A 13,538-nucleotide genomic window follows, 5' to 3' on the forward strand; every position below is an offset into this window, starting at 1 on the left:
GTGCACAGCCCCCTGGCTGGGGGGGGTATAGGGAATGCCCAGTTTCACTGAACTGAGTCTCCTACTGCAGCACCTCAGTAGGTTACATCAGAGAGGAGCTGCAGTGTCTAGGCAGTGGGATACCTGTGCCTTTAAGAGCCCAGCCCTGGGAAGCCCATGCTGAGAGGTGCTGCCTGTGGGAGGGGAAATAGAAAAGCCCCTCTGCTCCCCCCACCCTGTTTTTGCAAACACTGGAGTCTCAGCCCCCCGGGGTAACTGTTACCCCTCTGCCCCTGCCTGTGCCGGGGTTTAACCCTCTGGCAGCACCTCCCCCTGGGCTTAACTCCGGCTCCTTCCCCCCACCCTGACCCCCCCTCGATCCCCGAGAAATCAACTGCTATCTGCAGATATGGCGTGTAGTGAAGACGTAGCCAGGGTAATGCACAGAGCATGTTTCCCATGGAGCAGCAGTGACACCCAGTGACCAGCAGGTGGCATCAGGCTCTTCTTGTTTGGTGGGGGACTGAGATGGGCTAGACAAAAAAAATTGGAGGGCTGTGCCCCCCATCACCTGGCTCCACCCTTTATGGGAGCAATACAACCTTTATTAAAATAAAATAGTAAACAGGGTTTACTTTAATAATCTAAATCTGTCCAAATTTTAATACTATGAGCTCAGATCAAGTGTGAGTAGTCTCTTGGTCTATCCAAGGACGTGATCAAGTCTCTTGATGTTTTTGGTCTTTTGGCCTCGGGATGAAAACCTTGTCTGTGTCTTTGGAAACTTGAGATAAAAATATTATTTAAATCCAAAGTTCTTAAAGATCCCATCGACAACGGAAACCTAAATGAAAAATTGAAACCAAAAACAATGCTTAATTTAAAACCCAAACATTAAGAAAAACTTTGTTTTTAAAAATAAAAACTAACATGCCATAAATTAATAATTTCAACATTCTATCAAAAAGGTCTGCTACAGCAGGATGAGACTGTCATAGGTCTCACCCCCACTTGGAGCTGTTGGGTTCCAATGTGGGGACCTGCCTTGGTTTCCCTCTAAACTAAAATCCTAGTTTAGATCTGGTTCTCGCTGCCAACAGTCAGTTTTTAAGTGTCTGACACACTCCCTGTTCCCCCAAAAAACTTCCCCTGGGGAACACAGATCCAAACACCTTGAATCTCACCAGAGAGAGAGAAACAGCCAGTTCCCCTCCCGCCTTCCCTCTCTCCAGCCTGCTTTGGAGAGATTACCCCGAGTCAAATCCTTGACTCAACACAAAGAGGGACTCACCTCCCCCTCCCCTTCCCGTGAATCTCCACAAGAGAAGGAATTAACCAAGTCCTTAATAGAAAAGAATTTATTAAAGAATAAAAAAGAAAGTCACTGTCTCTGTCACCAAGATGGAACAATATACAGGGTCTAAATTTATCAATCTCTGGAGAGAATTCCCCCTCCTTTCTTTCTCAGTAAAAGCAATAACAGTACAGACTTAAAGAAATTCTATAGCAAAACACAGAATTGCAAATACAGAAATAAAAGTATAAGAATACTAGTTCCTTGCTAATACTCACTAGCTTGAATAGAAGAATTTATTGCAGAAACCTGGGAGGACTTGATTAAGATGTCTGGACTCTCTTAATTCCCAAGACAGACTCTCCAAAAAACAAAGAACAGGAAAAAAAAAACTTCCCTCCACACGGTTTTGAAAATAATCTTGTCCCTCATTGGTCCTCTGGTCAGGTGTCCACAGGTACTGCTTGTTAACCCTTTACAGGTAGACAAAAACCTTAACCCTTAACTAACTGTTTATGACACGCCCCCCAAATCGCCAACAGTGGGAACTACTGGTGATGATTTCCTCCTAGAACTGTAAAATAAACAGATTACTAAAACACATGCAGTATTACATATACTACTAAGCATGTAAACATGTGAAGAACACTTTTTAACCACTTGATTCTGGGAAACTTTCACGAGAGAGTGCATCAGCAACTTTGTTGGAAGCTCCTGAAATGTGTTGAATTTCAAAATCAAAGTCTTGGAGAGCTAAACTCCATCGAAGAAGTTTTTTGTTGTTTCCCTTGGCAGTATGGAGCCATTTTAGCGCAGCATGGTCAGTTTGTAGCTGGAACCGCCGTCCCCAAACATATGGTCGTAGCTTTTCCAGGGCATACACAATGGCATAACATTCTTTCTCACTGATGGACCAGTGGCTTTCCCTCTCAGACAGTTTCTTGCTGAGAAACATGACAGGATGGAAGTTGTGATCCGGTCCTTCCTGCATTAGAACTGCTCCTACCCCACGTTCAGATGCATCGATGGTTACTAGGAAGGGTTTGTCAAAATCCGGGGCCCTTAACACAGGGTCAGACATGAGTGTCGCCTTAAGCTGGGTAAAGGCTTTCTGACACTCATCAGTCCACTTAACTGCATTTGGCTGCATTTTTCTGGTTAGATCAGTTAGTGGGGCAGCGATTCGGCTGTAGTGTGGTAAAAATTGCCTGTAATATCTGGCCAAGCCTAAGAAGGATTGGACCTGTTTCTTTGACCATGGGACAGGCCAGTTTTGGATAGCCTCCACCTTGGCCTGTAGGGGGTTAATGGTTCCTCGACCCACCTGGTGCCCTAGGTAGGTCACTCTGTTTTGGCCTATTTGACACTTTTTGGCCTTAACAGTTAGTCCTGCCTACCTGATGCGCTTAAAGACCGTTTCCAGGTGTTCGGGCCATGAGTCAGAAAAAATGGCCACATCATCGAGGTAGGCAACTGCACATTCTCCCAATCCTGCTAGTAGACCATCTACCAGCCTTTGGAAGGTGGTGGGTGCATTCCGCAGTCCGAACGGAAGCACATTAAATTCATACACCCCTGCATGGGTGATGAATGCAGATTTTTCTTTGGCGGGTTCATCTAGTGGTACCTGCCAGTACCCCTTGGTTAAATCTATTGTGGAGATGAACTGGGCACGTCCCAGTTTCTCCAATAGTTCATCGGTGCGCGGCATTGGGTAGTTGTCAGGGCGAGTAACAGCATTAAGCTTTCGGTAGTCCACGCAAAAGCGTATTTCCCCATCTGGTTTGGGAACTAGAACCACTGGAGATGCCCATGCACTGGTAGAAGGGCAGATGATACCCATCTCCAGCATGTTTTCAATCTCCCGTTTTATAGCAACTTGGGCATGAGGTGACACCCGGTAGGGTGGGGTTCTAATCGGGTGAGCATTACCTGTGTCAATGATGTGGTACGTTTGCTCAGTCTGTCCTGGGTTGGCTGAGAACAAAGGGCCGAAGTGAGTGCACAGCTCCTTGATCTGTTGCCGCTGTAGATGTTCCAGGGTTGTGGAAAGGGTCACCTCTTCCACACCACCATTTCTTTTTCCTTCATAGTAGACACCTTCAGGCCACTCAGCGTCATCTCCTCTCTGGGCTGTAAACTGACAGACCTGTAATTCTCTGGGGTACAAGGGCTTTAAAGAGTTAACATGGTACACTTTAGGTTTTAAGGAGGAATTAGGAAATGCAATGAGGTAGTTAACAGCTCCCAGGCGCTCCTGGACCGTGAATGGTCCTTCCCATGACGCTTCCATCTTATGGGCCTGTAGCGCCTTCAAGACCATGACCTGGTCTCCTACCTTGAAGGAACGCTCTCTGGTATGTCTATCATACCAGACCTTTTGCTCTGCTTGAGCATCCTTTAGGTTTTCTTTAGCAAGGGCCAAAGAGTGTCGGACGGTGTTTTGTAGGTTGCTTACAAAGTCTAGAATGTTAGTTCCTGGAGAAGGCGTAAACCCCTCCCATTGTTGCTTCACCAACTGTAATGGCCCCTTAACCTCATGGCCATACACAAGCTCGAATGGTGAGAATCCTAAACTGGGATGTGGTACAGCCCTGTAGGCAAACAGCAACTGCTGCAACACTAGATCCCAATTATTGGAATGTTCATTTACGAATTTACGGATCATGGCCCCCAAAGTCCCATTAAACCTCTGCACCAGGCCATTGGTTTGGTGGTGGTACGGGGTGGCAACCAAGTGATGCACCCCATGAGCTTCCCACAGGTCTTTCATGGTCCCGGACAGGAAATTTGTTCCCGAATCTGTAAGAATGTCGGAGGGCCAACCTACCCTGGCAAAAATGTCAGTTAAGGCCTGGCACACAGTTTTAGCCCTGGTGTTGCCTAGAGCTACTGCTTCCGGCCATCTGGTAGCAAAGTCCACAAAAGTCAGTGTTCTGGCCCCAAAAGGCCCGAGGTACTCTGCAAGAACGAGACCGACTCCACACTGAGAGTAATTGGTTTTAATGAAGGTAACGTGACACATCTGCAACGGGGACCCCAAGCGTTGCTGTCACTGAGACGGGGACCCAGCGCCCTGTAGCTCGGCCTGGGGTGAAGTCCTAAAACAAACACAAAGCATGCTCATTTTATACAAACAGCAGCATATCAGCTCATACATAATGCAATAGAAACTCTCCACCCTCCGGGGCTGCCCCCCTGGCCAACAGCCAGGGGCTTGCCACGCAGCAGTCCCAGCCGGTTACGGGAGGTTAAAACTAGCATGCTGTGTCCTACAATAACCGGAGGCTGAGAAAGCGGAACTGCCTAAGCTAAGCCGTAACAGAATCTTCCGTGGTTCCCTAGCCTCCTACAGTCAGTATGTACTGCTTTCCTCTGGGGGTCTTCTTTGGGAAAGGACCCATAATATCCACAGCTACTCGCTGAAATGGGACCTCAATTATGGGAAGTGGCTGGAGAGGGGCCTTGACCTGGTCTTGAGGTTTTCCTACCTTTTGGCATACCTCACAAGACCGGACATATTTGGCAACGTCCTTGCCCATCCCCTCCCAGTCGAAGGACCTTCCCAACCTGTCTTTGTTTCGGTTCACCCCAGAATGGCCACTGGGATGATCATGGGCTAAGCTTAAGAGCTTTTCCCGGTACTTAGTTGGAAGCACCAACCGTTTTTGAGGATGCCAGCCTTCCTGGTGTCCACCAGAAAGAAGCTCTTTATATAAAAGTCCTTGTTCTACAACAATCCGGGATCGGTTAGAAGAGCTGAGAGGCGGTGGGTTGCTCTGTGCCGCCGCCCAAGCTTTCTTAAGGCTGTCATCGGCTTCCTGCTCAGTCTGGAACTGTTCCCTTGAGGCTAGAGACACCAGTTCCTCCGTAGACTGTGGACTTGGGCTGGGTCCCTCTGGAAGCGGTGTTGACTGTGAACCGCTCTCCGCTGGTGCACAAGGTGATATTTCAGGCAACCCAAACATTAAGAAAAACTTTGTTTTTAAAAATAAAAACTAACATGCCATAAATTAATAATTTCAACATTCTATCAAAAAGGTGTGCTACAGCAGGATGAGACAATAACATAAAATAAATAAGCCTGACCACTAAAACCTCCTATAAAGGAATCACATCCTTGAATACTGGCCAAATCTGTGTAAAATATGCAGAACTATGTCAAAACTGGTGTTGCAGGTCAGCCATTCGAATCCAGCAAATGTCAATTAAAAGCTCCGTTCCAATTAAAAAAACAAAACAACCCAATAAACCAAACCAGTCACAGCCTGAAACAAACCTACACAGAAGTAAAATTAAACCTGTGCCAACATTGGAACAAACCATGTAAATTTCCAATTCTAACTTCTTGTTTCTTCCAGGAGGAAAGTGTTTTGTACCCCACTAACCAGGCTGTCACTGCAGCTTTCCTTTCACTAAATAAGATTTTTACCAAATATAAATTGCCCTCAAATTTCTCTAAGAGAAATTGAAATTATATCTTTGCACTAATATCCCAAGTGTGCAAGTCCATCCCTTCAGAGCAGCCTCACACCCTGAGCCCAGGGGAAAATCTCAACTGGTTTGTGCATTTGTAACTCTGGGGCCTGAATCTGATGAGAGAAAGGGAAGTGAGCGATCTTGGAGCTTTCTGATACCACCTGCTGGGAGCACAGGGAATTGACTGAGCGACGTCCTGGCTAATTTTCACCTTGTTCTCTGCCAGCAGGCTCCACTGGAGAGCTCGGGAGTGACTTGACCATGGCAGCACCCTATTTACATATTAAAAGCCGGCATTTGGGGGCCACTGGGGTGAAATGTGAGTACTTTTGGGGTTGGGACCCACATGAGAAGGGATGCGGACAAACTGGAGAGAGTCCAGCGACTGGCAATAAAAATGATTAGGGGGCTGGGGCACATGACTTACGAGGACCTACAAGCCATATCCTGTATGTTAAGCTAAGGCAAATATATCTATAGTGTGACATTTTACTCAGAAAGGAAAATTGACCTTTATCTTGTTACTTAAATAGATAAGTACCCACACCTGTCTAAGACCTTTACCTAGACCAATCGACAATGGAGAATGGCATAGGAGTTTTTTTCACTGTTGTACCCCACAGACTTAACAGGTACACCACAAGGGAACTTATGTGCATATGTACATTTCATCAACATGCACAAACATACTAGCCTAGGAAGTAAGCGTACCCTAGTGTTTTGTGGGTGAAGAATTAAATTTGGGCATAGGAGGTAGGATTTCCGGTGCTTGTGCCCTATAAAAGAGGTAACCCACCTTGCTAGAGCACGTCGCTCTATCATTCTGACTTACTTCCTCCACTCTCTATCTACTATCAGTAGGCTGTACTTGTTCTTAAACTTTAAGTTTCAAAGGAACTAGGCTAAGCTCGGTTTCCCTAAGTTTTTATTCTTTGTTTATTAGGTTTTGATTTTAAGTTTAACTTAGTCAAGTAAACCCAAAGTAACACTAGCTTTTTCTAAGCACTGCATCTTTCACTCAAGAATTGAGAAACCTGAACTGCAAGGCTGGTCCTGTGTCTCTTACCACCAGGTTATCAAGGAAGGGTGTGAATATATTAACCAAAACTTTGTAGCATATAATGCCATATGTATCTTTTGACTAGCAGTAATGCAACTGTAACTTTATAACTCAATTAAATTAAATAAAATGTAAGCTAATAAATTAAATTTTCATCATATTTTCTAAATTAATATTAGTACACCCTAAATCAGGCTACTTGGGAAAAAGAGTTAGAGTGCAGGGGGATGAGAGCACTGGCTCCAGGGATGCAGGCTCTAGGGTGGGGTTAGAATGAGAGTTTCAGGGTGCAGTAGAGAACTCAAAGTTAGAGCAGAGAATCGGGCTGTGAGGGCTCTGAAACAAGGCCAGAAAAAGAGCAGGCTAAAACAGAAAGTGAGGTGAAGAGGGGACAATTTGAGCTGCAAGGGAAAGAAAAAACTTCTAACTACTCCTTCTCCACAAAGCATCTAAGAACTAAGTGAAAAATATTTTTCTCTCACTGAAACAACAACTCTGGTGGGTCTGGGCTGAGGGAAGAACTCCTCCTTCCAGCAGCTCTAACAGACCTGACCTGACCTCACCTGACCTGGTCTGGTCTATGGACATCTTACCCTAACACATTTGGTGTGCCTAGCCTGGGACAGGGGAGGGGCTCCTCTCCTCTCCATTTGGGACATGGCGGGATGAGAGATGTGACAGGGCTTTATGGGAAATCATTATTTGCTTGATTCATATGCCAGTCCTAGTCCTTGCTGACCCAAACAAACGGTTTATCCTGCATGCTGATGCCAGTTTGGAGGGTCTGGGAGGACTCTCCTACCAGGAAGTGGAAGGCAAATGTAAATCTGTGGCCTTTGCCAGCTGAGGACTGTCTGATAGGGAAACTCTATCCCATCCACCAGCTGCAGTTCTTGGCCTTGAAATGGGCCATCACTGAGAAATTTCAAGACTACTTGTCTGGTGCTTAGTTTCAGGTATGGACAGAGAACAATCCGCTGACTTATGTGTTAACAAGGGCTAAGCTGGATGCTACAGGGCAGAGATGGGTGGCTTCTTTTGCTAGCCATATCTTCAGCATTCAATACCAATGAGTTGGTATAACAGGGAGTGTGATTTATCAGGACCACCAATTCTTGGCTGGGGGGAGGATGTAAGCAGGGTCAGAATGAACTCTACCCTGCCATCTGTTGGTGATGTGTTGTAAAGGCCTTTTGTTGCTGATGTGCATGGTCACACCCACCCCGCATTGCATGATGGGGGTGCTTGTCCAAATGGTCATTTTGGCTGCTGTGGGATCCCCAATCTCTTTGTTATTAGGGCAGGAGTAATAAAGTGTAGTTATCCTGGTGATATGAACCAAGGACAGTAGAAGGGTACTTAGCAGTTCATGATTTTGGGACTCACCCAAACCTCCATAAATCTCGTTAGACAAGGGACATGGGTTCCAAAACATAGTGAATTAAGAGAGAGTGAAAATGAATGTTTGTGAATATTTGCTTTTATCACTATGGGACTCTTTTGATGTTTTTAAATGCAGTTATTATGAACTTTTTCTCTCTTCAGTTTAAAAATAGAGCTATTTATGACTTCATTATAAATATTGTTTCATGACAGACACTGAAAATCATCAATGCTTAAGTAAAATATATATATATATTCTGGCTAGTAGTCTCCGATTTCACTTAAACAGTGAAGTTTGTAGAAATGTAGTGCTGAATGAGATTGTGACAATAAACTAAACTGTAACAACTTAATTGTTGGGTAAAATGCTCTTTTGGGGGCATGACTTTTGTGGCACATGCACCTCCTCTGCAATTAACAGTTGCTACCTCACTCCATAACACCACACATAGAGCAGCCTTTTACATCTCAGGAACAAAACACACTGTAAAAAAAAATTAAAAGTATAACCTAGGGCAATCAACTGCAGCACTAACAACAATTTGAAGAGATTCAAAAATGTCTCTGTCTTTACACATGGGAGACAGTAGAAAGAACATCAGCAGGACCAGCACATCCACAAGCTCAACAAACATCCACTCCTACCACTCACCAGGTTTTGCCCTTTGGAACCCATACCACTTAATGGTGAGTACTTTCCAGGCTCGGATGACACTCTCAGGCCTCAAATGCCAGGTACAGTTACTCTGTCCTTGATCCAAAATCAACAGGAAAATACACTGGATTACTCCTGCCCCAATAACAAAGAGACTGGGCAGCCCACATTAGCTGAAATGGCCGTTTGGACAAGCACTCCCATCATGCAATCCGGGGTGGGTGTAACCATGCAAATGACATCAGCCCCAAAAGGCCTTGACAACAGATCACCAACAGATGGCAGGGTAGACTTCATACTGACCCTGCTTCAACTACATTGTCTTGATCTTACGAACCAAGATACATAGAACGTAGGCCGGGTGGGGAGAAGTCTATGTAACTCATGCAGTTGTGGATATACACGTGACCTCAAATATTACCAACCGCCCCCCCACCCCACCCCACCCAAAAAACAACAACAAAAACCCCCATCTCCCCAACAGACCCAGAATCTGGAAAGCATTTGTCCCTCATACTGTTGAAAAGACTCACAGCAGAAAGAAGGAGTCCCGCTTCTTAAATAATTCTCTAGCAAGACAAAGAAGAACCTCTCACATCTATAGAGTCACAAAACACTTCCAAGAAACCATAAAGGAAGAAAAACACCCAGATTTTTCTGCTACTTCAAAAAACATCTGCTTTAAAGAAAGTGTCACAGTTCAACTCTTTCCTAACCAGAAGGTTCTCCCCTAAAGCAGATACACTGTTCCTGGAAGCACTGCAATACCAGGTCGATGCATGGGGCAGACAAAGCAAGCTTCTGTTCTAACCCCCCCTGCTTCAAAAATCAAGTTAATATACAGTCCTCACATCAAGGACATATCAGAGATTAAACTGATAAGAACAGATTTAAAGTTTATTAGAGAATATTTAAAAATAAACGATACAAAGTGTTTGAAGCGTCAGTTATTGTGTCATTGGGGGTAACATACACTTTGATCCAGACACTCTTAGGACAAACCCAACGTTAACACAAACAACAATGCATTTCTTTGCTGCTCTTCAACCCTGATACTCTCCTCCACTGTTCCTACCAAAAACATACAAAACCAAAGAGCCAGCAGAATACACCTCACAAAACAGTCCCCTGCTAGCTAAAAAGCCATCTCACTAACAAGAGAAGCTTAAAGAAAAAAAAAACCCCAAAATCATTTTCAGAGCTCTGAGTTTTTTTCATACTACAAAAAAGCTTTGCCAGTGCAGGTAGCCCCCTTCTGTTTTTCTCACAGCAGGCAACACCCTTGCCAAAGCAAAGCCTTAAAAAATTGGGTACAAACTCATAAACATTCCTCTCCACAGAAATCTTTAGTAAAAGGCGAAAGATTTATACCAACTGAAGAGAAAGCAGAGTATGTAGATCATGCAACAGAGGCGCTGCCGGGGCAACCGCCTACGCTCCCAAAAGTCAGGGTGACTACTCTCCCAGCCCGCTACACCGCTAGCTTTCAGAGGAAATGGAATTGAACCGATTGACAGCCCGAGTTGGATCATCAGAACCGGGGACACAGGGAGCAAAACACCTTGACCAGGGACTCGCTTCGCTGTGTGCAATGCACTGTGGCTATGCAAATAAGATGCTCCGGCCGTCTCCAGCGCTCAAAGGAGTCTTTTCTCCGGGCTGCCTCTGCTCCTTCCCCGGCTGGGCGGAGATTGGGATGCGGCAGCTGCTCTCCTGCTCTCCCGCTGATGCCCAGGCGCATGGTGGACAGAGCCCTGACGAGAAGCCAGAGGGCACTTGGCCCACAGCTAAAACCCGGAGCAAACGCACACGCTTTGCAAAGTAATGGGAGCCGGGATCTCAGACATGAGAATCTATCTGCCAGCCGGGATGCGACCCTGCGTTGTACCTGCTGCTTGGTCTGCCTCTGCTGCAAAGTAGCTCACCTCGCTCAGATCCTTGGAGTTCGCTGAGCTGCAGCTCACCTTGATGCACGGGAACAGCTTCAAATCATGGAGTATCAGGGTTGGAAGGGACCTCAGGAGGTCATCTAGTCCAACCCAATCCCCAACTAAATCATCCCAGCCAGGGCTTTGTCAAGGCTGACCTTAAAAACCTCTCAGGAAGGAGATTCCACCACCTCCCTAGGGAACCCATTCCAGTGCTTCACCACCCTCCTAGTGAAAAAGGGTTTTCCTAAGATCCAACCTAAACCTTCCCCACCGCAGCTTGGGACCATTGCTCCTTGTTCTGTCATCTGGAGCCACTGAGAACAGTCTAGATCCATCCTCTTTGGAACCCCCTTTCAGGTAGTTGAAAGCAGCAATCAACTCCCCCCTCCTTCTCTTCTGCAGACTAAACAATCCCAGTTCCCTCAGCCTCTCCTCATAAGTCATGTCTTCCAGCCCCCTAATCATTTTTGTTGCCCTGTGCTGGACTCTTTTCAGTTTTTCCACATCCTTCTTGCAGTGTGGGGCCCAAAACTGGACACGGTACTCCAGATGGGGCCTCACGAACGTCGAAGAGAAGGGAACGACCACGTCCCTCGATCTGCTGGCAATGCCCCTACGTATACAGTCCAAAATGCCGTTAGCCTTCTTGGCAACAAGGGCACGCTGTCGACTCATATCCAGCTTCTCATCTACTGTAACCCCTAGGTCCTTTTCTGCAGAACTGCTGCCTAGCCATTCGGTCCCTAGTCTGGAGCAGTGCACGGGATTCTTCCGTCCTAAGTGCAGGACTGGGCACTTGTCCTTGTTGAACCTCATCAGGTTTCTTTCGGCCCAATCCTCCAATTTGTCTAGGTCCCTCTGTATCCTATCCCTACCCTCCAGCGTATCGACCGCTCCTCCCGGTTTAGCGTCATCTGCAAACTTGCTGAGAGTGCAGTCCACGCCAGCCTCCAGATCATTAACGAAGATATTGAACACAAGCGGCCCCAGGACCGAGCCTTGGGGCACGCCGCTTGAGACCGGCTGCCAATTAGACGTGGAGCCATCGATCACTACCCGTTGAGCCCGAGGACCTAGCCAGCTTATAGTCCACCTTATAGTCCATTCATCCAGCCCAAACTTCTTGAACTTGCCGACAAGAATACTGTGGGAGACGGTATCAAAAGCTTTGCTAAAGCCAAGGAAGAACACATCCATTGCTTTCCCCTCATCCACAGACCCAGTTATCTCCTCACAGAAGGCAATTAGGTTAGTCAGGCGTGACTTGCCCTTGCTGAATCCATGCTGACCGCTCCTGATCACTTGCTTCTTCTCTAAGTGCTTCAGAATTGATTCCTTGAGGACCTGCTCCATGATTTTTCCAGGGACTGAGGTGAGGCTGACTGGCCTGTAGTTCCCCGGATCCTCCTTCTTTCTTCCCTCTTTTAAAGATGGGCACTACATTAGCCTTTTCCCAGTCATTTGGGACCTCCCCCAATGGCCATGAATTTTCAAAGATAATGGCCAAAGGCTCTGTAATCACACCGGCCAACTCCTTTAGCACCCTCGGATGCAGCGCATCTGGCCCCACGGATTTGTGCTCATCCAGCTTTTCTAAATAGTCCAGAAGCACTTCTTTCTCCACAGAGGGCTGGTCGCCTCCTCTCCATGCTGTGCTGCCCAGTGCAGCAGTCTGGGAGCTGATTTTGTTCGTGAAGACGGGGAGGGAGGAGAGGGGGAAGCATGGAGTACATTAGCTTTTTCCACATCCTCTGTCACTAGGTCGCCTCCCTCATTCAGTAAGGGGCCCACACTTTCCTTGACTTTCTTCTTGTTGCTAACATCCCTGAAGAAACCCTTCTTGTTGTTACTCTTAACATCTCTTGCTAGCTGCAACTCCAAGCGTGAGTTGCCCTTCCTGATTTCACTCCTGCGTGCCTGAGCAATATTTTTATGCTCCTCCCTGGTCATTTGTCCAATCTTTCACTTCTTCAAACGGCACTGCCTGCCAGTGCACTCAGTCTCACTTGGCAGGTAACAAAAGGGATCAAGTGGCCGTCCAGTTTCTGGAGAGTGGCTGACAACAACCGACCTTCTGCCCTGAGGAGAAACTGACGTGAGACAAGGCAGGGGAGGTCATTCTTGTATTGGACCAACTTCCGGTGGGGAGAGAGAGAGAGAGAGAGAGAGAGAGAGAGAAGCAAAATGCAAGCTGCACTCTTTCCCCAGCAGCAGGTGGGCCACGTCGTCTCTCTGCTGGCCTGGCTTCCTGGGACGGGACCCGGCTACAACTACAGGGCACGCAAGAGCGGTGGCCCGGGCGGGCAGGGGGAGGGGCCCGAGCGGAGGGGCGGAGCCGCGTGAGCGGGTATGCAGATCTGTATGCGAGCAGAGCATTGTGGGAGCGGACGCAGGCTGCCAGGCAGGGCCTGATTTTGACACCGGGAGCTCGGCGTGGAGAAGGGAGGGGCTCTGGGGGACGCGTCGGGGCAGCTGTCGGCAGTGGGGGCCGGTGTGGGCGAGGCTGGCGGTCGGTCCGCCCCGTGTGTTATAAGTGCGGGGCGAGCGAGGGCGGGCGGCGGCCGGGCAGCAGGAACTCATACTTACCTGGCAGGGGAAATACCATGATCATGAAGGTGGTTTCCCCAGGGTAAGGCTCATCCATTACACTGTGGGTGTGCTGACCCCTGCAATTTCCCCAAATGCAGGAAACTCAACTGCATAATTTGTGGTAGTGGGGGACTGTGTGCATGCTCTCTCCTGGCAATTGGTTAGAAC

The 13,538-nt window shown here is 47.2% G+C and overlaps 1 protein-coding gene and 3 non-coding genes across 4 annotated transcripts in view; 2 read left to right on the forward strand and 2 right to left on the reverse strand.

Moving 5' to 3' along the window:
- LOC123359042 (E3 ubiquitin-protein ligase TRIM71-like) overlaps window positions 1-13,538 on the forward strand; it is a 191,784-nt gene that overhangs the window by 160,601 nt on the left and 17,645 nt on the right.
- Window positions 9,585-9,771, reverse strand: LOC123359058. The gene has a single exon (XR_006575823.1). It is a non-coding gene; the product is annotated as a U2 spliceosomal RNA (small nuclear RNA).
- On the reverse strand, window positions 10,129-10,244 carry LOC123359054. The gene has a single exon (XR_006575819.1). It is a non-coding gene; the product is annotated as a U5 spliceosomal RNA (small nuclear RNA).
- LOC123359055 lies at window positions 13,360-13,523 on the forward strand. Its single transcript, XR_006575820.1, has one exon. It is a non-coding gene; the product is annotated as a U1 spliceosomal RNA (small nuclear RNA).

Source organism: Mauremys mutica, unplaced genomic scaffold (genome assembly GCF_020497125.1).
Source record: "Mauremys mutica isolate MM-2020 ecotype Southern unplaced genomic scaffold, ASM2049712v1 Super-Scaffold_100100, whole genome shotgun sequence".
Classification (NCBI taxonomy): Eukaryota; Metazoa; Chordata; order Testudines; family Geoemydidae; genus Mauremys; species Mauremys mutica.